Source organism: Ostrea edulis, chromosome 9 (assembly GCF_947568905.1).
Source record: "Ostrea edulis chromosome 9, xbOstEdul1.1, whole genome shotgun sequence".
NCBI lineage: Eukaryota > Metazoa > Mollusca > Bivalvia > Ostreida > Ostreidae > Ostrea > Ostrea edulis.
This window is the reverse complement of record NC_079172.1, coordinates 23,087,680-23,097,441: the sequence shown is the minus strand read 5'-3', so window position 1 is coordinate 23,097,441 and position 9,762 is coordinate 23,087,680.

Here is a 9,762-nt window from a genome sequence, read left to right as displayed (position 1 = left end):
TGATTATATATATATATATATTCAAACAATATTTGTTCACTAGAATATAGGTGTCGATAGATTTTAATTAAGAAAAGTTCACAAACACTGTGTGAATTTAGAAATTCTGATATTTTATTTGCGTTCATTGATGTTGTGATTAATTTAGCTCACCTGAGACCAGAATAGATATCGATATATTTATTCAGCTCACCTGGGACCAGAATAGATATCGATAGATTTATTTAGCTTACTTGACACCAGAATAGATATCGATAAATTTATTTAGCTCACTTGAGACTAGAATAGATATCGATAAATTTATTTAGCTCACATGAGTCTAGAATAGGTATCAATAAATAAATTTAGCTCACCCGAGATACTCTTATGTAATGTAGATAGTGCATAATGTGATTATTATTTTTACATAAAATTTAATTCTTTATTTTTTGACACAGATCGTTATATTTTTATGGAGACATTAAACATCCTTTTCTTAAGAAGCACAAGAGAACAGTTTGTCAAATTGATGTGCAAGCATCCTCATGTATTGTAGATTCAGATTTTGATTTCGAAATATTACCCAGTGTCAGAAAAGCTTAAAGGAGTTTACAATATACATGAATAGGAAATCATTTTCATAAACTTCTCAAAAACCAGAAGGGTAGAATAGGTCAAAGTAATATGCAAGCATCCCCATGTGGTATACATTCCGACTTGTTCACAACACCTCCCCATGTAGTATATATTTAGACTTGTTCATAACTCATCCCCATGTACAATCTGATTAAAATAAGATCTTTGATCATGTAGTGTTCATAACACCTCCCCATGTAGTATACATTTAGAATTGTTCATAACACCTCCCCATGTAGTATACATTTAGAATTGTTCATAACACCTCCCCATGTAGTATACATTTAGAATTGTTCATAACACCTCCCCATGTAGTATACATTTAGAATTGTTCATAACACCTCCCCATGTAGTATACATTTAGAATTGTTCATAACACCTCCCCATGTAGTATACATTTAGAATTGTTCATAACACCTCCCCATGTAGTATACATTTAGAATTGTTCATAACACCTCCCCATGTAGTATACATTTAGAATTGTTCATAACACCTCCCCATGTAGTATACATTTAGAATTGTTCACAACACCTCCCCATGTAGTATACATTTAGAATTGTTCATAACACCTCCCCATGTAGTATACATTTAGAATTGTTCATAACACCTCCCCATGTAGTATACATTTAGAATTGTTCATAACACCTCCCCATGTAGTATACATTTAGAATTGTTCATAACACCTCCCCATGTAGTATACATTTAGAATTGTTCATAACACCTCCCCATGTAGTATACATTTAGAATTGTTCATAACACCTCCCCATGTAGTATACATTTAGAATTGTTCATAACACCTCCCCATGTAGTATACATTTAGAATTGTTCATAACACCTCCCCATGTAGTATACATTTAGAATTGTTCATAACACCTCCCCATGTAGTATACATTTAGAATTGTTCATAACACCTCCCCATGTAGTATACATTTAGAATTGTTCATAACACCTCCCCATGTAGTATACATTTAGAATTGTTCATAACACCTCCCCATGTAGTATACATTTAGAATTGTTCATAACACCTCCCCATGTAGTATACATTTAGAATTGTTCATAACACCTCCCCATGTAGTATACATTTAGAATTACCTAATTCAGGTTTAAGTTTATTCATACTTGTATCGTAATCATGATACAGGTCAGAATGAGGCTGGAAAGGGGGTTTAAAGGGACTGATTCACGATTTTCTCCAAAATTTTCTTTTTCACTTTTAATGATCAAAATCTACTGTTTAATGTGTTTAAAAGATTTCACATCAAAATCATGGTTATCACGGAAGCTCATTTTAGAGAGTTTATTATTTGTTTTGTAAACAAAGACTGCGGTATGTTATTGTTTACGAAATTTTCAAAAGAAATAGATATCGATCTAAGTTTATCATCTCTTTCACATTTCAAGCATCTTGGGGGTAAAATATGTCATCTAAAAGTTAAAATTTCTGACTGTGCAAAATTAAGATGCTTTATATGTTACAAAGTAAATATTTCACTTGTTTGTTGGTATACATAAAAAGACTCGAGTCTTTGTTTACATAACACAGATTTAAGGGTAAAATATTGGTTTTATTCTTGCATTCAGAAGGTTAAAATTTTGACTGTCAACATTAAATGAGTTATATTTTTAATGTTTAACATCGAAAATGAAAAATATTTTTTATCAAAAATCGTGAACCAGCCCCAAAGTTCGACATTAGAATAAGTAGGATATTTTTCATTTTAAAATCTTTTTTAAAACTACAAAAGTACAATACATCAAACTGATATCTAAGTTACTTTCTAGAATGTAATGTAGATTCTAGACCGTTCTAATCAGGATTCTCGTGACTGAGGTGGGACCAGATAGGGTATTTCCAATTTTACGTTGGAATGTATTTGTATTGCATTTTGTTTTTTCAAGAACCACAAGGGTCAAATTAAGATCTTAGCATTCTTTATTTAATTTAGGTTCAAGAGTGTTCATGCCATGACCTCAGGGCCAGGGTGGGAACCCCACCCCCACCCCCACCCCCCAAGAAGGTGTTAATTTCATACAGTAAATTCATTCTCGTAAAATCTTCTCGCCATTTTTTCATAGCATCCTCATGTGGTGTAGATTCATACTGGTTAAAACCATGCCACCTGGGCTGAGAGTTGCGTCATAATATGTTTTGCAAGTTTTATATAGGGTTACATGTAGGAAAAATTTTTGAAAATTTTCTTATCGAAAACCACATGTACAATCTCAATTCGCCCGACCGATCAGACATATCTTATATTGCTCTAAATTCAATCCAAAATCCAATCATTTTGTTAGTTTAGTGTAGCAGTTGTATCATTTAGTTTAGTGTTGTAGTTGTGCTATTTTTTTTAATATTATTTTTTTCACACACAACGGAAGATATGACAAGTTTCAGGGTTTTATAACAATACTGTATTTAATTTCTTATATATATCCTTGTATCTATTGCACACATCCAACACTTTTGGTTTGTGCTCCTGAGCTCGAGACGGAGAGAGAGAGAGAGAGAGAGAGAGAGAGAGAGAGAGAGAGAGAGAGAGAGAATATTGCTGCGTCTTATCGATGTCAGCGTTTATCGAACAGGAAAAATTGAATTTCCTATTTATATTTGTGCACAGATCTATATATAACTGGGATAAATTAGAAATAGATAAGTGGGGCTGTATTCTGAAGTGAAGTTTTTAAACACACAAAGCCGGTGTAAGATACAGATCGATGAGGGGTTGAAATTAAGGACACTGTGTCGTATTCTCAGGTAAACATAGAGGACGTTCCGGAAGACGAATGTTAATATTGGGGAGGCTGGGGTGAATATCAGGCGCGCTCAGGCAAATATCAGGAACTGGGTTTGAGAGTGGTGTCAATATAAGGGTCAGATGCTCATTTCATGTCATTATTTGGTATGGAGAGGCATTGATCGACAGAAATCCTGTAAAACATTCCGATTCAGTTCTCGTTTATCTTACTTTGTACGATAGACACGTGTATCAGAGTTTTGTTATTTTGTCATATATTTGAAATTTAAAATGAAAAGCAGAGCACATTTATGAATTGTTGTGGAATCAGGAAATTATCAAATCTCTCTCTCTCTCTCTCTCTCTCTCTCTCTCTCTCTCTCTCTCTCTCTCTCTCTCTCTCTCTCTCTCTCTCTCTCTCTCTCTCCGTCTCGAGCTCTACGTATGATAGTTTATCAGATTCGCTGAACTGAATTGAAAATGTGCCCATTATAGTGAGTGGCAATATGTAACATTTTGCAATATATGTATATTATGAAATTTAAAATTTCAAGTACGTTAAATTATTCAAACCGGTTATTGTATGATCGAAAATTAAGATTTAAACTCTAACACCAATTGCAGTTTTCAGAGCGTTAAAATACTATATCCTTTGTACACTTATGAAAAGAAAGTTTATTGTGGACTTTTATGTGGTACAGTTATTTCAAAATATTGCTAAAGTGTACCAAATATTAACATATAGGCCTAGTGTACACGTGATGAAATAATCGCCCCGACTCTGTTAAGAGATTGATAGTGTTGTAACCTGTAAGTTCCAAAAGGAGTGTAATTGTGTGTTCTAGAAGTTCAACAGGTCATGTTTTCAGAAAATATGGAAATCGCAAACCTAAGAGCAATGCAATACCCTTCAGGTAATACGATAACTTGAATACCAATGGAAGGCCCACCGGGGACATACACAGTGTAGCAGAATGCATACAGAGGGCGTTGAAGCTCAATAGTAGATAGATTTACATAGTAACCTAGATCAGACACTCCATTGTCAGTACATGTGATAGGTTATAACAACAGATATCAGTAAAGTACAGTACCACCTGGTCTCAGGAATTCCATGTTTTCAATATGCAGTGACAGATTTCAAGGGGGTGGCACCCGCCACCCCACCCTCCCCTTATTTGAAAAATTAAGGTAAATTATAGTCTCTTGTTTAGAAAAAAAAACGATAAAAGAAGCAATCATTTTTTTCCCATTCCCAGATAAACAAATGACAATATCTTTTGTTTTATTGGTGCTTTAACTGGGATATCTTATATCCCCCCCCCCCCCTAAAAAAAAACCCATTCAAACTTGTCATTTTATTAATTTCACTTCATCAAAACTGACAGAAAATAGTAAAACTGACTACATAGGAGCATAGGAGACATATTCCAAGCCCTATAAAATCCGGGGGTTTCGCTGCCTGCGCCCCCTTGCCCCTGGACCCACTGGGAGCCTTAAGGTCGTCCCCCTGCCTCATGAAATTGCGCCCCTAACTTCAATTCCTGGATCCACCGCTGGTATGGTATGTGATCTGCAAACATAAAAAAAAATACGGGGGGGGGGGGGGTAAGCGAAGATGAATCTCAGGTTAATTAGGGACCTATTCAAATTTACTAGATCCCTGGATTAAGCAAGTGTATTTTCACTGATTATTTTCAGAAGTTAATCAGCACTTGACTTTTATGGCTTTGAGGCATCATTTGTTCAAATTTTAATGAATTCTTAAAAGTGTGCAGTAGACTAGAGTAATACACACGAGCCCCTTAATTGCGAGACATATTCCTCAACTTCTCTATATATACAAGATTCGAGTTTCATTTCAGCATACATAACGATGTTATTGGTTAGAAAACGATTTTTTCTCAGATCTTGTATATCTTATGAATACAAGTTCAGCTATTGAATCAGTTTAATTAATCAATGACAGTTTCACGAAGAAAACACCTCCAAATAGCGAATTTAATTAAAACACACGGAAAAGGCCGCTGCCATTTTAGATGTATAAAAAAGAGGCTACCATCCCTGTCCTTTTTTTCCCTTTCAAAACCATGATGTTGTTCGATTTTTTTTGTTGTTGCAAGTTTGACTACAAATAAAGTTAAACGGAGCATTGAAGTTTATGAAAATATAATGCATTTAACGACAGGGCCTTCGTGATATTTCATAAAAATACGCTTACCAATCGATTCAAATGCGGCCATTGCGGGAACAATTCTGCTTCAAAGGTATGCGTTTTGATGCATAATTAGCATCATTCAGAAGACCCCCTCCCCCAGAGGTTAGAGTATAAAGCGGTTAGATAGTATAGAGATACCCAAAAACTGAAAATAGTGATCGTGGCCATGACACTGCATAAGTCAGTAATCGGAGTTGTTATACACCTTAATTTTTTCCCTTTATAAAATAAGTGAGCTTTTTTGATCGTTTATCGGCTACCTGTCCGCCCGTCTGTCCGCAAACTTTTCACATTTTCTTTTTCTTCTTCCAAACTACTGGACCAATTTCAAGCACAAATTACCCATTCACTTTTGTTCAAATGAAGGACAATGTCTCCTTCACTGGGAATATAATCACGAAAAGGCAAAAATAGGGTGGGATCATTTAAAACTCTTCTCAAGAACCATTGGGCCATAAAAATGATTTTCGTGACAGCTTCCTGGCATAGTGCAGGTTCAAATTTGTTAACATCTTGGTCCCCCGGGGTAGGAATAGGGGATCAAAGTTTTACATGCAGATATATAAGGAAAATAGTTTAAAATCTTTTCAAGAACAAATCATGGTTAGTCCTGGCAATAAGCAAGCATTCTCAGGTAGAACAGATTCAAGTTTGTTCAATTCCAAGCTCGTGGGGGTAGGGTGGGGTCACAATAGGGGATCAAAGTTTTAGATGAAAATAAACAAGAAATCAATTTAAATAAATTCTTTTCAGGAGTAACAAGGCCATACTAAATAATATGCATGGTCAAATTTTTCCAAGTTGTGTGGATTCAAGTTGTGTTTATCTCCCCGCAACTATAGTCTAGTGGTCTGTCCAAAACTTTAACCTGCTGATAACTTTTGAATGGCGAGTGATAGGACTCTCATATTTCATACACACATTCATTGTGACAACATCTTTCTTTCGTAACAAAAGGTTTCGGGGGCCGCGGTGAAACTTCAATCTACACAATGTTTGCATTTTGATACGATTTTGTGTGGTCCCGCTACTCCTGAAATGAATTGTTTTAATTAATATTCTCCACATTTCCACATAACACTTTGATCCCCTAGAGCCCCACCCTATCCCCGGTAATAAACTTGAATCTGCACTACCTGAGGATGCTTCTATGACTAATGTGTTCTTGGATTTGAAGATCTGTGATGAAGACCGGTGTTGTATAGTAGCCTTTCCCCCTAGCCATCTTTTCCCCCGGAAAAATGGCTATATAGTAGTCCCCCCCCCCCCCCCCCCCGGAAAAATGGCTATATAGTAGATCTTCCCCCACGGAAATGTGGCTATATACAAGTAGTAGGATCCCCCCCCCCTTTTATAGCCAGATTACCTCCTAGGAAAACCTACTATATAGTAGACCCCCCCCCCTCTTTTCATTCCGGTTACGTTTACGGCGGACCATTTCCATACATATTTTTTCCATTTCTGAAATTAATCCTTTTCTGGCTATTCGTTGTTTGTTTTTTTTGGTTTTTTTTTATTATCCTAAATGGAGAGTTAATTTCCGGATTTCCTTGATTGGGATTTTTGGAAATATTTATTATTCAACAACATTTCATTCAGTCGAATGTTATATAAAACAATAATATACATGTATTTAGAATGTAAAATCAAAATATTTCGTGCTTGTAAAACAGCACATATTTAGGCAACTCAGAATTTGTTAGTTAAACAAATAAATATTTATCATACGAGAAATCAAAATTGTTTCTCTCCATTTGATTAACACAAAAGCTTTTCATACAGATAGTGGAGTAAAACTTATATTTTACATTTCTGTTAATTGTCTACCCCCTGATTCCAAATTGCCGCTACTAAGGAATCAACTCGCTTTCCCGCTAGACATGATTCTCAACACCTCATTTTTTCAATTGAATTAGATGTTTTTGAGAGGAACACCCCCTCCGACTGTTCTCGGGTCATTGGTGGATTAATAGATGTGAACATGCTATCGATTTATAACTGTAACTATTCCAGGCGGTGCAACTCCCAGCTGTACTGTCAGTACTTTAATTTATACATATATATTCGTTTACAAAATGTCTCCAAAGATGAATTTATTTTGAATCTGACAGATGGACAACGTCATCATACTTTGTTCCCATACGAAGAATATTCTGTAAAAGTTTTGATTTTAACATGCATTTCTAAAACTTTTTAGCTCACCTAAGCTGAAAGCTTAACTATTATTCATTATGCCATTTCAATTTATTACATGTATATGTTCATACATGTATATTAAATGTATCTGCTATCCTAAAAGATCCTAGATTGTTTTAAAAAATGAAAACGAAGACTCGGGGTAATATTACGTCCATCTTGTATTAAAATCTTTTGCCCAGTACCCACCCACTCCCCAGTGGAATTTTGAAATTTCAATTCTTTACTATACATTTGCACCCAAAAATATGTTTGACCCCCTGGAAAAATTGGGTGTATTAGACTGTATACCTAAAATATTTGGACCCCCTGGAAATATTACCTGGATCCACCCCTGACTTAGGTTGGCTTCGTTTTGTTCCTACATTATGTACATAGGCCTAGGTTCGTTTCGTGGTTTTGTAGGTGCCCTTATGATCAACATATACAAACGAAAAAACAAAATGACCAAAGAGTCAAAAGAACGGCCTCAAACCATTTGTTTCATCTAAAAATTCGAAGTAAACATATTTTAGACAAAAATAATGCATTGTACATTCATTACTTCAAAAACTCTAATAATTTTATGCGCTTTTCATCAGATGTGTTCAAACATGGATATAATATTAGAAAGACCAATAAATTAAATTAATATTGTACATGTACTCTCTAAATTGTAGTCAAAAATACAGATATCCTACCCTTGAGCATGTTTTCAATGAGAATGCATTTTTTTAGTATAATTTCGTTTGTATATACTTTCTCAGTAATACCGTAAAGCCCATCTTTACAATTTGTCTCTATGAAAATACATGTACATGTATCTACATTTAAACTATCGGCAACATACACTTTTCGATACTCAGATCTATGCAATATCAATACAAAGCCCGAAGTCCTGCCTTTCCATAGTCTTTTTTCTAAAATCAAAACAAAAAACGTGAGGGGGTAACCCTGCTATGGGAGAAAGGCTACTATATAGCCATTTTTCCGGGGGGGGGGGGGGGTGGTCTACTATGGGGGAAAGGATACTATACAACACCGGACGTGTGGGGTCACTCTCTGTACAGTACTGTTAGAGTACTACAACTAAATAAGCACTCAGAAATAATGCAAGAATGCATTTTATATCATGTTTATTTTTAATAAAATAATATAAATATCGAAGGATATAATGTTCAGTTAGTGGTTCACCACACAAAAACAAGTATATGCGTATATCTAAGATGTGAATTCAAGACTGCACACAAAATGCTGACAAAGTGAAATTCCTTAGTACATTGCAATACCTAATTTAAAAAAAAATAATTTTTTTTTATTAGCATTGTCCATTGTACAAATAGAAATTTTATAAGTGCATCATAATATATACTTTTAAAGGTAAGATGTACAATGGATATAATATAATCACTCATACCAACCATTCATACTCCACTCAAACATTTCAAAAATAGCTGAAATTATACCAAAATAATAATTATTGAAGTTGCTACATGTATAATAGTATAAAAAATATATAAATTTATACAAAACATGCAGTAAAAAATATATTATTCAGTGGGTTCAAATATATTGTTCCACAAATTCCATTGTTTTTCAAAAAATAATTGATTGGAATTGTAAATAGATACAAGAGGCCCACAGGCCTTATCGGTCACCTAGTGAAAAAGTATCACTACTTCCATGGGCTATGAAATCTAGAAAAAAATTCCTGTTCTAAATATCTAAGCTAAATTCTAATGTTCAGCAACAGTATAAAACAAGATGTGTTCTTAAAACTTCACTGCCCTAAAAAGTGCATACACTGATGAAAGGCGTTAAATAATAGGTGTATTAGCATTAAAACATCAAAAGATATGACTAATTTGGACTCATCTTAAAGTCATAACCCTGGGTTGTGAAATTCACCATTTTTTGTACATCCTTTTCTGCTATTCCTAAATATGCATTTAGATTTTATACAGTATCAGAAAACTTACACATAAATACTATATACTAAGGTTGGCCCCACCCTGGGGT